Below are 17,600 nucleotides of genomic sequence, written 5' to 3'. Positions count from 1 at the left end.
AATCCGCCCAACACATCCTATAACTCAAATACGAAGTAAAAGGATGTAAACACAATAATAACCAACTACCAACATCCACGGACACATGTCCGGATCACGGTATAACAAGGGTAAACCCGGGATCGCTATAAATAGGAAAGTAAATTGAATTAAAATGGAAGTAGAATAAAAATAAAAATGAAAGTTGCATAAAATTGAAAATGGAAGTTCAATTCAGAAACCACTATACCTTAACAATCTATTTAGAAAATAAATAAAAAAGGAAGTTTAACAGAAAAGTAAATTGAATAAAAATGGAAGTTGAATAAAAATAAAAATGAAAGTTGCAGAAAATTAAATATGGAAGTTCGATCCAGAAACCACTTTACCTTAACTATCTAATTGGAAATTAAATAAAAAAGGAAGTTTAATAGAAAAGTAAATTGAATGAAAATGGAAGTTGAATAAAAATAAAAATGAAAGTTGCATAAAATTAAAAATGGAAATTCAAACCAAAAACCAATATACCTTAACGATCTAATTGGAAATTAAATAAAAAAGGAAGTTGAGTAGAAAAGAATCTTGAATAAAAAAGGAAGTTAAATAAAAATAAAAATAGAAGTTGCAGAAAATTAAAAATGGAAGTACATTCCAAAAACCACTATACCTTAACGATCTATTTGGAAATTAAATAAAAAATGAAGTTAAATAGGAAAGCAAATTGAACAAAAATGGAAGTTGAATAAAAGTAAAAATGAAAGTGGCATAAAATTAAAAATGGAAGTTCAATACAAAAACCACTATACCTTAACGATCTATTTGGAAATTAAATAAAAAAGGAAGTCGAGTAGAAATGAAACTTGAATAAAAAAGGAAGTTAAATAAAAATAAAAATGCAAGGTGCAGAAAATTAAAAATGGAAGTTCATTCCAGAAACCACTATACCTTAACGATCTATTTGGAAATTAAATAAAAAAGGAAGTTTAATAGAAAAGTAAATTGAATAAAAATGGAAGTAGAATATAAATAAAAATGAAAGTTGCATAAAATTGAAAATGGAAGTTCAATCCAGAAACCACTATACCTTAGCGATCTATTTGGAAATTAAATAAAAAAGGATGTTTAATAGGAAAGTAAATTGAATTAAAATGGAAGTAGAATAAAAATAAAAATGAAAGTTGCATAAAATTGAAAATGGAAGTTCAATTCAGAAACCACTATACCTTAACAATCTATTTGGAAAATAAATAAAAAAGGAAGTTTAACTGAAAAGTAAATTGAATAAAAATGGAAGTTGAATAAAAATAAAAATGAAAGTTGCAGAAAATTAAATATGGAAGTTCGATCCAGAAACCACTTTATCTTAACTATCTAATTGGACATTAAATAAAAAAGGAAGTTTAATAGAAAAGTAAATTGAATGAAAATGGAAGTTGAATAAAAATAAAAATGAAAGTTGCAGAAAATTAAATATGGAAGTTCAATCTAGACACCACTATACCTTAACGATCTATTTTGGAAATTAAATAAAAAATGAAGTTTAATAGAAAAGTAAATTGCATAAAATGGAAGTTGAATAAAAATAATAATGAAAGTGGCATAAAATTAAAAATGGAAGTTCAATCCAAAACCACTATACCTTAACGTTCTATTTGAAAATTAAATAAAAAAGGAAGTTGAGTAGAAAAGAAACTTGAATAAAAAAGGAAGTTAAATAAAAATTAAAATGGAAGTTGCAGAAAATTAAAAATGGAAGTTCATTAGAGAAACCACTATACCATAACAATCTATTTGGAAATTAAATAAAAAAAGATGTTTAATAGAAAAATAAATTGAATAAAAATGGAAGTAGAATAAAAATAAAAAGGAAAGTTGCATAAAATAAAAAGTGCAAGTTCAATCCAGAAACCACTATACCTTAACGATCTGTGCGCAAATTAAATGAAAAAGGAAGTTTAATAGAAAAGTAAATTGAATAAAAATGGAAGTTGAATAAAAATAAAAATGGAAGTTGCAGAAAATTAAAAATGGAAGTTCATTCCAGAAACCACTATACCTCAACGATCTATTTGGAAATTAAATAAAAAAGGAAGTTTAATAGAAAAGTAAATTGATTAAAAATGGAAGTAAAATAAAAATAAAAATGAACGTTGCATAAAATTAAAAGTGGAAGTTCAATCCAAAAACCACTATACCTTAACGACCTACTTGGAAATCAAATAAAAAAGGAAGTTTAATAGGAAAGTAAGTTGAATTAAAATGGAAGTAGAATAAAAATAAAAATAAAAATGAAAGTTGCATAAAATTAAAAATGGAAGTTCAATCCAGATACCACTATACCTTAACGATCGATTTGAAATTAAATAAAAAAGGAAGTTTAATAGAAAAGTAAATTGAATAAAAATGGAAGTTGAATAAAAATAAACAGGAAAGTTGCAGAAAATTAAAAGCGGAAGTTCAATCCCGAAACCACTATACCTTAACGATCTATTCGGAAATCAAATAAAAAAGGAAGTTTAATAGTAAAGTAAATTGAGTAAAAATGGAAGTTGAATAAAAATAAAAATGAAAGTTCCATAAAATTAAATATGGAAGTTCAATCCTGAAACCACTATACCTTAACGATCTATTTGGAAATTGAATAAAAATGGAAGTTGAATAATAATAAAAATGAAAGTTGCATAAAATTAAATATGGAAGTTCAATCCTGAAACCACTATACCTTAACGATCAATTTGGAAATTAAATAAAAAAGGAAGTTTAATAGAAAAGTAAATTGAATAAAAATGGAAGTTGAATAAAAATAAAAAATTAAGTTGCAGAAAATTAAAAGCGGAAGTTCAATCCCGAAACCACTATACCTTAACGATCTATTTGAAAATCAAATAAAAAAGGAAGTTTAATAGAAAAGTAAACTGAATAAAAATGGAAGTTGAATAAAAATAAAAATGAAAGTTGTATAAAATTAGAAATGGAAGTTCAATCCAAAAACCACTATACCTTAACGATCTATTTGGAAATTAAATAAAAAAGGAAGTTAAGTAAATTGAACAAAAATGGAAGTTGAATAAAAATAAAAATGGAAGTTGCAGAAAATTAAAAATGGAAGTTCATTCCAGAAACCACTATACCTTAACGATCTATTTGGAAATTAAATAAAAAAGGAACTTTAATAGAAAAGTAAATTGAATAAAAATGGAAGTAGAATATAAATAAAAATGAAAGTTTCATAAAATTGAAAATGGAAGTTCAATCAAGAAACCACTATACTTTAGCGATCTATTTGGAAATTAAATAAAAAAGGAAGTTTAATAGGAAAGTAAATTGAATTAAAATGCAAGTAGAATAAAAATAAAAATGAAAGTTGCATAAAATTAAAAATGGAAGTTCAATTCAGAAACCACTATACCTTAACAATCTATTTGGAAATTAAACAAAAAAGGAAGTTTAACAGAAAAGTAAATTGAATAAAAATGGAAGTTGAATAAAAATAAAAATGAAAGTTGCAGAAAATTAAATATGGAAGTTCAATCCATAAACCACTTTACCTTAACGATCTATTTGGAAATTAAATAAAAAAGGAAGTTTAATAGAAAAGTGAATTGAATAAAAATGGAAGTTGAATAAAAATAAAAATTAAAGTTGCATAAAATTAAAAATGGAAGTTCAATCCAAAAACCGCTATACCTTAACGATCTATTTGGAAATTAAATAAAAAAGGAAGTTAAATAGGAAAGTAAATTGAACAAAAATGGAAGTTGAGTAAAAATAAAAATGAAAGTTGCATAAAATTAAAAATGGAAGTTCAATCCAAAAACCACTATACCTTAACGATCTATTTCGAAATTAAATAAAAAAGGAAGTCGAGTAGAAATGAAACTTGAATAAAAAAGGAAGTTAAATAAAAATAAAAATGGAAGGTGCAGAAAATTAAAAACGGAAGTTCATTCCAGAAACCACTATACCTTAACGATCTATTTGGAAATTAAATAAAAAAGGAAGTTTAATAGAAAAGTAAATTGAATAAAAATGGAAGTAGAATATAAATAAAAATTAAAGTTGCATAAAATTGAAAATGGAAGTTCAATCCAGAAACCACTATACCTTGGCGATCTATTTGGAAATTAAATAAAATAGGAAGTTTAATAGGAAAGTAAATTGAATTAAAATGGAAGTAGAATAAAAATAAAAATGAAAGTTGCATAAAATTAATAATGGAAGTTCAATTCAGAAACCACTATACATTAACAATCTATTTGGAAAATAAATAAAAAAGGAAGTTTAACAGAAAAGTAAATTGAATAAAAATGGAAGTTGAATAAAAAAAAAAATGAAAGTTGCAAAAAATTAAATATGGAAGTTCAATCCAGAAACCACTTTACCTTAACGATCTATTTGGAAATTAAATAAAAAAGGAAGTTTAATAGAAAAGTGAATTGAATAAAAATGGAAGTTGAATAAAAATAAAAATTAAAGTTGCATAAAATTAAAAATGGAAGTCCAATCCAAAAACCATTATACCTTAACGATCTATTTGGAAATTAAATAAAAAAGGAAGTTAAATAGGAAAGTAAATTGAACAAAAATGGAAGTTGAGGAAAAATAAAAATGAAAGTTGCGTAAAATTAAAAATGGAAGTTCAATCCAAAAACCACAATACCCTAACGATCTGTTTGGAAATTCAATAAAAAAGGAAGTTGAGTAGAAATGAAGCTTGAATAAAAATGGAAGTTGCAGAAAATTAAAAATGGAAGTTCATTCCAGAAACCACTACACCTTAACGATCTATTTGGAAATTAAATAAAAAAGGAAGTTTAATAGGAAAGTAAATTGAATTAAAATGGAAGTAGAATAAAAACAAAAATGAAAGTTGCATAAAATTAAAAATGAAAGTACAATTCAGAAACCACTATACCTTAACAATCTATTTGGAAATTAAATAAAAAAGGAAGTTTAACAGAAAAGTAAATTGAATAAAAATGGAAGTTGAATAAAAATAAAAATGAAAGTCGCAGAAAATTAAATATGGAAGTTCGATCCAGAAACCACTTTACCTTAACGATCTATTTGGAAATTAAATAAAAAAGGAAGTTTAATAGAAAAGTAAATTGAATTAAAATGGAAGTTGAATAAAAATAAAAATGAAAGTTGCATAAAATAAAAAATGGAAGTTCAACCCAAAAACCACTATACCTTAACGATCTAATTGGAAATTAAATAAAAAAGGAAGTTGAGTTGAAAAGAATCTTGAATTAAAAAGGAAGTTAAATAAAAATAAAAATGGAAGTTGCAGAAAATTAAAAATGGAAGTTCATTCCAGAAACCACTATACCTTACCGATCTATTTGGAAATTAAATAAAAAAGAAAGTTTAATAGAAAAGTAAATTGATTAAAAATGGAAGTAAAATAAAAATAAAAATGAAAGTTGCATAAAATTATCAATTGAAGTTCAATCCAGAAACCACTATACGTTAACGATCTACTTGGAAATTAAATAAAAAAGGAAGTTTAATAGGAAAGTAAATTGAATTAAAATGGATGTAGAATAAAAATAAAAATGAAAGTTGCATAAAATTAAAAATAGAAGTTCAATCCAGAAACCACTATACCTTAACAATCTATTTGGAAATTAAATAAAAAAGGAAGTTTAATAGAAAAGTAAATTGAATAAAAATGGAAGTGGAATAAAAATAAAAATGAAAGTTGCATAAAATTAAATATGGAAGTTCAATCCCGAAACCACTATACCTTAACAATCTATTTGGAAATTGAATAAAAAAGGGAGTTTAATAGAAAAGTAAATTGCATAAAATGGAAGTTGAAAAAAAATAAAAATGAAAGTTACATAAAATTAAAAGTGGAAGTTCATTCCAAAAACCACTATACCTTAACGATCTATTTGGAATTTAAATTAACAAGGAAGTTGAGTAGAAAAGAAACTTGAATAAAAAAGGAAGTTAAGTAAAAATAAAAATGGAAGTTGCAGAAAATTAAAAATGGAAGTTCATTCAAGAAACCACTATACCTTAACAATCTATTTGGAAATTAAATAAAAAAAGATGTTTAATAGAAAAGTAAATTGAATAAAAATAAAAAGGAAAGTTGCATAAAATAAAAAGTGGAAGTTAAATCCAGAAACCACTATACCTTAACGATCTGTGTGCAAATTAAATGAAAAAGAAAGTTTAATAGAAAAGTAAATTGAATAAAAATGGAAGTTGAATACAAATAAAAATGGAAGTTGCAGAAAATTAAAAATGGAAGTTCATTCCAGAAACCACTATACCTTAATGATCTATTTGGAAATTAAATAAAAAAGGAAGTATGATAAAAAAATAAATTGATAAAAAATGGAAGTAAAATAAAAATAAAAATGAAAGTTGCATAAAATTAAAAATGGAAGTTCAATCCAGAAACCACTATACGTTAACGATCTACTTGGAAATTAAATAAAAAAGGAAGTTTAATAGAAAAGTAAATTGAATAAAAATGGAAGTAGAATATAAATAAAAATGAAAGTTGCATAAAATTAAAAATGGAAGTTCAATCCAGAAACCACTATACCTTAACGATCTATTTGGAAATTAAATAAAAAAGGAAGTTTAATAGAATAGTAAATTTAATAAAAATGGATGTTGAATAAAAATAAAAATGAAAGTTGCATAAAATTAAAAACGAAAGTTCAATCCAAAAACCAGTATACCTTAACGATCTATTTGGAAATTAAATAGAAAAGGAAGTTGAGTAGAAAAGAAACTTGAATGAAAAAGGAAGTTAAATAAAAATAAAAATGGAAGTTGCAGAAAATTAAAAATGGAAGTTCATTCAAGAAACCACTATACCTTAACAATCTATTAGGAAATTAAATAAAAAACGATGTTTAATAGAAAAGTAAATTGAATAAAAATGGAAGTAGAATAAAAATAAAAAGGAAAGTTGCATAAAATAAAAAGTGGAAGTTCTATCCAGAAACCACTATACCTTAACGATCTATTTGGAAATTAAATAAAAAATGAAGTTTAATAGAAAAGTAAATTGAATAAAAATGGAAGTTAAAGAAAAATAAAAATGAAATTTGCATAAAATTAAAAATGGAAGTTCAATCCAATAACCACTATACCTTAACGATCTACTTGGAAATTAAACAAATAATGAAGTTTAATAGAAAAGTAAATCGAATAAAAATGGAAGTAAAATAAAAAAAAAAATTGAAGGTTGCATAAAATTAAAATTCGAAGTTCAATCCAGAAACCACTATACCTTAACGATGTATTTGGAAATTAAATAAAAAAAGAAGTTTAATAGAAAAGTAAATTGAATAAAAATGGAAGTTGAATAAAAATATAAATGAAAGTTGCTGAAAATGAAATATGGAAGTTCAATCCAGAAACCACTATACCTTAACGATCTATTTGGAAATTAAATAAAAAAGGAAGTTTAATAGAATAGTAAATTGAATAAAAATGGAAGTTGAATAAAAATAAAAATGAAAGTTGCATAAAATTAAAAACGGAAGTTCAATCCAAAAACTAGTATACCTTAACGATCTATTTAGAAATTAAATAAAAAAGGAAGTTGAGTAGAAAAGAAACTTGAATGAAAAAGGAAGTCAAATAAAAATAAAAATGGAAGTTCATTCAAGAAACCACTATACCTTAACAATCTATTTGGAAATTAAATAAAAAAAGATGTTTAATAGAAAAGTAAATTGAATAAAAATAAAAAGGAAAGTTGCATAAAATAAAAAGTGGAAGTTAAATCCAGAAACCACTATACCTTAACGATCTGTGTGCAAATTAAATGAAAAAGAAAGTTTAATAGAAAAGTAAATTGAATAAAAATGGAAGTTGAATACAAATAAAAATGGAAGTTGCAGAAAATTAAAAATGGAAGTTCATTCCAGAAACCACTATACCTTAATGATCTATTTGGAAATTAAATAAAAAAGGAAGTATGATAAAAAAATAAATTGATAAAAAATGGAAGTAAAATAAAAATAAAAATGAAAGTTGCATAAAATTAAAAATGGAAGTTCAATCCAGAAACCACTATACGTTAACGATCTACTTGGAAATTAAATAAAAAAGGAAGTTTAATAGAAAAGTAAATTGAATAAAAATGGAAGTAGAATATAAATAAAAATGAAAGTTGCATAAAATTAAAAATGGAAGTTCAATCCAGAAACCACTATACCTTAACGATCTATTTGGAAATTAAATAAAAAAGGAAGTTTAATAGAATAGTAAATTTAATAAAAATGGATGTTGAATAAAAATAAAAATGAAAGTTGCATAAAATTAAAAACGAAAGTTCAATCCAAAAACCAGTATACCTTAACGATCTATTTGGAAATTAAATAGAAAAGGAAGTTGAGTAGAAAAGAAACTTGAATGAAAAAGGAAGTTAAATAAAAATAAAAATGGAAGTTGCAGAAAATTAAAAATGGAAGTTCATTCAAGAAACCACTATACCTTAACAATCTATTAGGAAATTAAATAAAAAACGATGTTTAATAGAAAAGTAAATTGAATAAAAATGGAAGTAGAATAAAAATAAAAAGGAAAGTTGCATAAAATAAAAAGTGGAAGTTCTATCCAGAAACCACTATACCTTAACGATCTATTTGGAAATTAAATAAAAAATGAAGTTTAATAGAAAAGTAAATTGAATAAAAATGGAAGTTAAAGAAAAATAAAAATGAAATTTGCATAAAATTAAAAATGGAAGTTCAATCCAATAACCACTATACCTTAACGATCTACTTGGAAATTAAACAAATAATGAAGTTTAATAGAAAAGTAAATCGAATAAAAATGGAAGTAAAATAAAAAAAAAAATTGAAGGTTGCATAAAATTAAAATTCGAAGTTCAATCCAGAAACCACTATACCTTAACGATGTATTTGGAAATTAAATAAAAAAAGAAGTTTAATAGAAAAGTAAATTGAATAAAAATGGAAGTTGAATAAAAATATAAATGAAAGTTGCTGAAAATGAAATATGGAAGTTCAATCCAGAAACCACTATACCTTAACGATCTATTTGGAAATTAAATAAAAAAGGAAGTTTAATAGAATAGTAAATTGAATAAAAATGGAAGTTGAATAAAAATAAAAATGAAAGTTGCATAAAATTAAAAACGGAAGTTCAATCCAAAAACTAGTATACCTTAACGATCTATTTAGAAATTAAATAAAAAAGGAAGTTGAGTAGAAAAGAAACTTGAATGAAAAAGGAAGTTAAATAAAAATAAAAATGGAAGTTCATTCAAGAAACCACTATACCTTAACAATCTATTTGGAAATTAAATAAAAAACGATGTTTAATAGAAAAGTAAATGGAATAAAAATGGAAGTAGAATAAAAATAAAAAGGAAAGTTGCATAAAATAAAAAGTGGAAGTTCAATCCAGAAGACCTTAACGATCTATTTGGAAATTAAATAAAAAAGGAAGTTTAATAGAAAAGTAAATTGAATAGAAATGGTAGTTGAATAAAAATAAAAGTGAAAGTTGCATAAAATTAAAAATGGAAGTTCAATCCAAAAACCACTATACCTCAACGATCTATTTGGAAATTAAATAAAAAAAAGAAGTTGTGTAGAAAAGAAACTTGAATAAAAAAGGAATTTAAATAAAAATAAAAATGGAAGCTGCAGAAAATTAAAAAAGGAAGTTCATTCCAGAAACCACTGTACCTAAACGATCTATTTGGAAATTAAATAAAAAAGGAAGTTTAATAGAAAAGTAAATTGAATAAAAATGGAAGTAGAATATAAATAAAAATGAAAGTTGCATAAAATTAAAAATGAAGTTCAATCCAGAAACCACTATACCTTAGCGATCTATTTGGAAATTAAATAAAAAAGGAAATTTAATAGGAAAGTAAATTTAATTAAAATGGAAGTAGTATAAAAATTCAAGTGAAAGTTGCATAAAATTAAAAACGGAAGTTCAATCCAGAAACCACTATACCTTAACGATCTATTTGGAAATTAACTAAAAAACGAAGTTTAATTGAAAAGTAAATTGAATAAAAATGAAAATTGCATAAAATTAAATATGGAAGTTCAATCCAAAAAGCAGTTACCTTAACGATTTATTTGGAAATTAAATAAAAAAGGAAGTTTAATAGAAAAGTAAATTGAATAAAAATGGAAGTTGAATAAAAATAAAAATAAAAATGAAAGTTGCATAAAATTAAAAATGGAAATTCAATCCAAAAACCACTATACCTTAACGATCTATTTGGAAATTAAATAACAAAGGAAGTTGAGTAGAAAAGAAACTTGAATATAAAAGGAAGTTAAATTAAAATAAAAATGGAAGTTGCAGAAAATTAAAAATGGAAGTTCATGCCAGAAACCACTATACCTTAACGATCTATTTGGAAATTAAATAAAAAAGGAAGTTTAATAGAAAAGTAAATTGATTTAAAATGGAAGAAGAAAAAAAATAAAAATGAAAGTTGCATAAAATTAAAAATGGAAGTTCAATCCAGAAACCACTATACCTTAGCGATCTATTTGGAAATTAAATAAAAAAGGAAGTTTAATAGAAAAGTAAATTGAATAAATATGGAAGTTGAATAAAAATAAAATTGAAAGTTGCAGAAAATTAAAAATGGAAGTTAAATCCAGAAACCACTATACCTTAACGATCTATTTGGAAATTAAATAAAAAAGGAAGTTGAGTAGAAAAGAAACTTGAATATAAAAGGAAGTTAAATAAAAATAATAAGGAAAGTTGCATAAAATAAAAAGTGGAAGTTCAATCCAGAAACCACTTTAACTTAACGATCTATTTGGAAATTAAATAAAAAAGGAAGTTTAAGAAAAATAAAAATGAAAGTCGCATAAAATTAAAAATGGATGTTCAATCCAATAACCACTATACCTTAACGATCTACTCGGAAATTAAACAAATAATGAAGTTTAATAGAAAAGTAAATCGAATAAAAATGGAAGTCAAATAAAAAAAAATTGAAGGTTGCATAAAATTAAAATTGGAAGTTCAATCCAGAAACCACTATACCTTAACGATGTATTTGGAAATTAAATAAAAAAGGAAGTTTAATAGAAAAGTAAATTGAATAAAAATGGAAGTTAAATAAAAATAAAAATGAAAGTTGCAGAAAATGAAATATGGAAGATCAATCCAGAAACCACTATACCTTAACGATCTATTTTGAAATTAAATAAAAAAGGAAGTTTAATAGAATAGTAAATTGAATAAAAATAGAAGTTGAATAAAAATAAAAATGAAAGTTGCATAAAATTAAAAACGGAAGTTCAATCCAAAAACCAGTATAGCTTAACGATCTATTTGGAAATTAAATAAAAAAGGAAGTTTAATAGAATAGTAAATTGAATAAAAATGGAAGTTGAATAAAAATAAAAATGAAAGTTGCATAAAATTAAAAACAGAAGTTCAATCCAAAAACCAGTATACCTTAACGATCTATTTGGAAATTAAATAAAAAAGGAAGTTGAGTAGAAAAGAAACCCGAATAGAAGAGGAAGTTAAATAAAAATAAAATTGGAAGTTACAGAAAATTAAAAATGGAAGTTCATTCAAGAAACCACTATACCTTAACGATCTATTTAGAATTTTAATAAAAAAGGTAGTTTAATTGAAACGTAAGTTGAACAAAAATGGAAGTAGAATAAAAATAAAAATGAATGTTGCATTGAATTAAAAGTAGAAGTTCAATCCAGAAACCAATATACCTTAACGATCTATTTGGAAATTAAATAAAAAAGGAAGTTTAATAGAAAAGTAAATTGAATAAAAATGAAAGTAGAATAAAAATAAAAAGGAAAGTTGCAAAAAATTAAAAGTGGAAGTTCAATCCAGTAACCACTATACCTTAACGATCTATTTGGAAATTAAATGAAAAAGGAAGTTTAATAGAAAAGTAAATTGAATAAAAATGGATGTTAAGGAAAAATAAAAATGATAGTTGTATAAAATTAAAAATGGAAGTTCAATCCAAAAACCACTATACCTTAACGATCTACTCGGAAATTAAACAAATAATGAAGTTTAATAGAAAAGTAAATCGAATAAAAATGGAAGTTAAATAAAAATAAAAATGAAAGTTGCATAAAATTAAAATTGGAAGTTCAATCCAGAAACCACTATACCTTAACGATGTATTTTGAAATTAAATAAAAAAGGATGTTTAATAGAAAATTAAATTGAATAAAAATGGATGTTGAATAAAAATAAAAATGAAAGTTGCAGAAAATTAAATAAGGAAATTCAATCCAGAAACCACTATACATAACGATCTATTTGGAAATTAAATAAAAAAGGAAGTTTTACAGAATAGTAAAATGAATAAAAATGGAAGTTCAATAAAAATAAATTGAATGTTGAATAAAATTAAAAATGGAAATTCAATCCAAAAACCACTATACCTTAACGATCTATTTGGAAATTAAATAAAAAAAAGAAGTTGAGTAGAACAGAAACTTGAATAAAAAATGAAGTTAAATAAAAATAAAAATAGAAGTTGCAGAAAATTAAAAGTGGAAGTTCATTCCAGAAACCACTATACCTTAACGATCTATTTGGAAATTAAATAAAAAAGGAAGTTTTATAGAAAAGTAAATTTAAAAAAAATGGAAGTAGAATATAAATAAAAATGAAAGTTGCATAAAATTAAAAATGGAAGTTCAATCCAGAAACCACTATACCTAAGCGATCTATTTGGAAATTAAATAAAAAAGGAAGTTTAACAGGAAAGTAAATTGAATTAAAATGGAAGTCGAATAAAAATAAAAATGAAAGTTGCATAAAATAAAAAATGGCAGTTCAATTCAAAAACCACTATACCTTAACGATCTATTTGGAAATTAAATAAAAAAGGAAGTTGAGTAGAAAAGAAACGTGAATAAAAAAGGAAGTTAAATAAAAATAAAAATGGAAGTTGCAGAAAATTAAAAATAGAAATTCATTCCAGAAACCACAATACCTTAACGATCTTTAGGAAATTAAATAAAAAAGAAAGTTTAATAGAAAAGTAAATTGAATAAAAATGGATGTTGAATAAAAATAAAAGTAAAAGTTGCATAAAATTAAAAATGGAAGTTCAATCCAAAAACCACTATACTTTAACGATCTATTTGGAAATTAAATAAAAAAGGAAGTTGAGTAGAAAAGAAACTTGAATAAAAAAGGAAGTTAAATAAAAATAAAAATGGAAGTTGCAGAAAATTAAAAATGGAAGTTCATTCCAGAAATCACTATACCTTAACGATCTATTTGGAAATTAAATAAAAAAGGAAGTTTAAAAGAAAAGTAAATTGAATAAAAATGGAAGTAGAATATAAATGAAAGTTGCATAAAATTAAAAATGGAAGTTCAATCCTGAAACCACTATACCTTAGTGATATATTTGGAAATTAAATAACAAAAGGAAGTTTAATAGGAAAGTTAATTGAATTAAAATGGAAGTAGAATAAAAATAAAAATGAAAGTTGCATAAAACTAAAATTGGAAGTACAATCCAGAAACCACTATACCTTAACGATCTATTTGGAAATTAAGTAAAAAAGGAAGTTTAATAGAAAAGTAAATGAAATAAATATGGAAGTTGAATAAAAATGAAAATGAAAGTTGCAGAAAATTAAATATGGAAGTTAAATCCAGAAACCACTTTACCTTAACGATCTATTTGGAAATTAAATAAAAAAGGAAGTTTTATAGAAAAGTAAATTGATTAAAAATGGAAGTTGAATAAAAATAAAAATGAAAGTCACATAAAATTAAAAATGGAAGTTCAATCCAAAAACCACTATACCTTAACGATCTATTTGGAAATTAAATAAAAAGGGAAGTTTAATAGAAAAATAAATTGAATAAAAATACAAATGAAAGTTGCATAAAATTAAAAATGAAAGTTCAATCGAAAAACCACTATACCTTAACGATCTATTTGGAAATTAAATAAAAAAGGAAGTTTAATAGAAAAGTAAATTGACTTAAAATGGAAGAAGAAAAAAAATAAAAATGAAAGTTGCATAAAAATAAAAATGGAAGTTCAATCCAGAAACCACTATACCTTAACGATCTACTTGGAAATTAAATAAAAAAGGAAGTTTAATAGGAAAGTAAATTGAATTAAAATGGAAGAAGAATAAAAATAAAAATGAAAGTTGCATAAAATTAAAAGTGGAAGTTCAATCCAGAAACCACTATACCTCAACGATCTATTTGGAAAGTAAATAAAAAAGGAAGTTTAATAGAAAAGTAAATTGAATAAAAATGGAAGTATAATAAAAATAAAAATTAAAGTTGCAGAAAATTAAATATGGAAGTTCAATCCAGAAACCACTATACCTTAACGATATATTTGGAAGTTAAATAAAACAGGAACTTTAATAGAAAAGTAAATTGAATAAAAATTGAAGTTGAATAAAAATAAAAATGAAAGTTGCATAAAATTAAAAACGGAAGTTCAATCCAAAAACCACTATACCTTAACGATCTATTTGGAAATTAAATAAAAAAGGAAGTTGAGTGGAAAAGAAACTTGAACGAAAAAGGAAGTTAAATAAAAATAAAAATGGAGGTTGCAGAAAATTAAAAATGGAAGTGCATTCAAGAAACCACTATACCTTAACAATCGATTTGGAAATTAAATAAAAAACGATGTTTAATTGAAAAGTAAATGAAATAAATATGGAAGTTGAATAAAAATAAAAATGAAAGTTGCAGAAAATTAAATATGGAAGTTCAATCCAGAAACCACTTTACCTTAACGATCTATTTGGAAACTAAATAAAAAATGAAGTTTAATAGAAAAGTAAATTGAATAAAAATGGAAGTTGAATAAAAATAAAAATGAAAGTTGCAGAAAATTAAATATGGAAGTTCAATCCAGAAACCACTATACCTTAACGATGTATTTGGAAATTAAATAAAATAGGAAGTTTAATAGAATAGTAAATTGAATAAAAATGGAAGTTGAATAAAAATAAATTTAAAGTTGCATAAAATTAAAAACGGAAGTTCAATCCAAAAACCAGTATACCTTAACGATCTATTTGGAAATTAAATAAAAGAAGAAAGTTGAGTAGAAAAGAAACTTGAATAAAAAAGGGAGTTAAATAAAAATAAAAATGGAAGTTGCAGAAAATTGAAAATGGAAGTTCATTCAAAAAACCACTATACCTTAACGATCTATTTGGAAATTAAATAAAAAAGGAAGTTTTATAGAAAAGTAAATTGAAAAAAAATGGAAGTAGAATATAAATAAAAATGAAAGTTGCATAAAATTAAAAAAGGAAGTTCAATCCAGAAACCACTATACCTTACCGATCTATTTGGAAATTAAATAAAAAAAGAAGTTTAATTGGAAAGTAAATTGAATTAAAATGGAAGTCGAATAAAAATAAAAATGAAAGTTGCATAAAAATAAAAATGACAGTTCAATTCAAAAACCACTATACCTTAACGATCTATTTGAAAATTAAATAAAAAAGGAAGTCGAGTAGAAAAGAAACTTGAATAAAAAAGGAAGTTAAATAAAAATAAAAATGGAAGTTGCAGAAAATTAAAAATGGAAATTCATTCCAGAAACCACTATACCTTAACGATCTATTAGGAAATTAAATAAAAAAGGAAGTTTAATAGAAAAGTAAATTGAATAAAAATGGAAGTTGAATAAAAATAAAAGTGAAAGTTGCATAAAATTAAAAATGGAAGTTCAATCCAAAAACCACTATACCTTAACGATCTATTTGGAAATTAAATAAAAAAGGAAGTTGAGTAGAAAAGAAACTTGAATAAAAATGGAAGTTAAATAAAAATAAAAATGGAAGTTGCAGAAAATTAAAAATGGAAGTTCATTCTAGAAACCACTATACCTTAACGATCTACTTGGAAATTAAATAAAAAAGGAAGTTTACTAGAAAAGTAAATTGAATAAAAATGGAAGTAGAACATAAATAAAAATGAAAGTTGCATAAAATTAAAAATGAAAGTTCAATCCAGAAACCACTATACCTTAGTCATATATTTGGAAATTAAATAAAAAAAGGAAGTTTAATTGGAAAGTTAATTGAATTAAATTGGAAGTAGAATAAAAATAAAAATAAAAGTTGCATAAAACTAAAATTGGAAGTACAATCCAGAAACCACTATACCTTAACGATCTATTTGGAAATTAAGTAAAAAAGGAAGTTTAATGGAAAAGTAAAGGAAATAAATATGGAAGTTGAATAAAAATAAAAATGAAAGTTGCAGAAAATTAAATATGGAAGTTCAATCCAGAAACCACTTTACCTTAACGATCTATTTGGAAACTAAATAAAAAAGGAAGTTTAATAGAAAAGTAAATTGAATAAAAATGGAAGTTGAATAAAAATAAAAATGAAAGTTGCATAAAATTAAAAATGGAAGTTCAATCCAAAAACCACTTTACCTTAACGATCTATTTGGAAAGTAAATAAAAAAGGAAGTTTAATAGAAAAGTAAAGTGAATAAAAATGGAAGTTGAATAAAAATAAAAATGAAAGTAGCAAAAAATTAAAAATGGAAGTTCAATCCAAAAACCACTATACCTTAACGATCTATTCGGAAATTAAATAAAAAAAGAAAGTTGAGTAGAAAAGAAACTTGAATAAAAAAGAAAGTTAAATAAAAATAAAAATGGAAGTTGCAGAAAATTGAAAATGGAAGTTCATTCAAAAAACCACTATACCTTAACGATCTATTTGGAAATTAAATAAAAAAGGAAGTTTTATAGAAAAGTAAACTGAAAAAATATGGAAGTAGAATATAAATAAAAATGAAAGTTGCATAAAATTAAAAAAGGAAGTTCAATCCAGAAACCACTATACCTTACCGATCTATTTGGAAATTAAATAAAAAAAGAAGTTTAATAGGAAAGTAAACTGAATTAAAATGGAAGTCGAATAAAAATAAAAATGAAAGTTGCATAAAAATAAAAATGGCAGTTCAATTCAAAAACCACTATACCTTAACGATCTATTTGAAAATTAAATAAAAAAGGAAGCTGAGTAGAAAAGAAACTTGAATAAAAAAGGAAGTTAAATAAAAATAAAAATGGAAGTTGCAGAAAATTAAAAATGGAAATTCATTCCAGAAACCACAATACCTTAACGATCTATTAGGAAATTAAATAAAAAAGGAAGTTTAATAGAAAAGTAAATTGAATAAAAATGGAAGTTGAATAAAAATAAAAGTGAAAGTTGTATAAAATTAAAAATGGAAGTTCAATCCAAAAACCACTATACCTTAACGATCTATTTGGAAATTAAATAAAAAAGGAAGTTGAATAGAAAAGAAACTTGAATAAAAATGGAAGTTAAATAAAAATAAAAATGGAAGTTGCAGAAAATTAAAAATGGAAGTTCATTCTAGAAACCACTATACCTTAACGATCTATTCGGAAATTAAATAAAAAAGAAAGTTTACTATAAAAGTAAATTGAATAAAAATGGAAGTAGAATATAAATAAAAATGAAAGTTGCATAAAATTAAAAATGAAAGTTCAATCCAGAAACCACTATACCTTAGTGATATATTTGGAAATTAAATAAAAAAAGAAAGTTTAATTGGAAAGTTAATTGAATTAATATGGAAGTAGAATA

Source organism: Camellia sinensis, unplaced genomic scaffold (genome assembly GCF_055761805.1).
Source record: "Camellia sinensis isolate YWXY unplaced genomic scaffold, ASM5576180v1 Unanchor1, whole genome shotgun sequence".
In the NCBI taxonomy this organism is placed as follows: Eukaryota; Viridiplantae; Streptophyta; class Magnoliopsida; order Ericales; family Theaceae; genus Camellia; species Camellia sinensis.
This window is presented reverse-complemented; position numbering follows the sequence as displayed.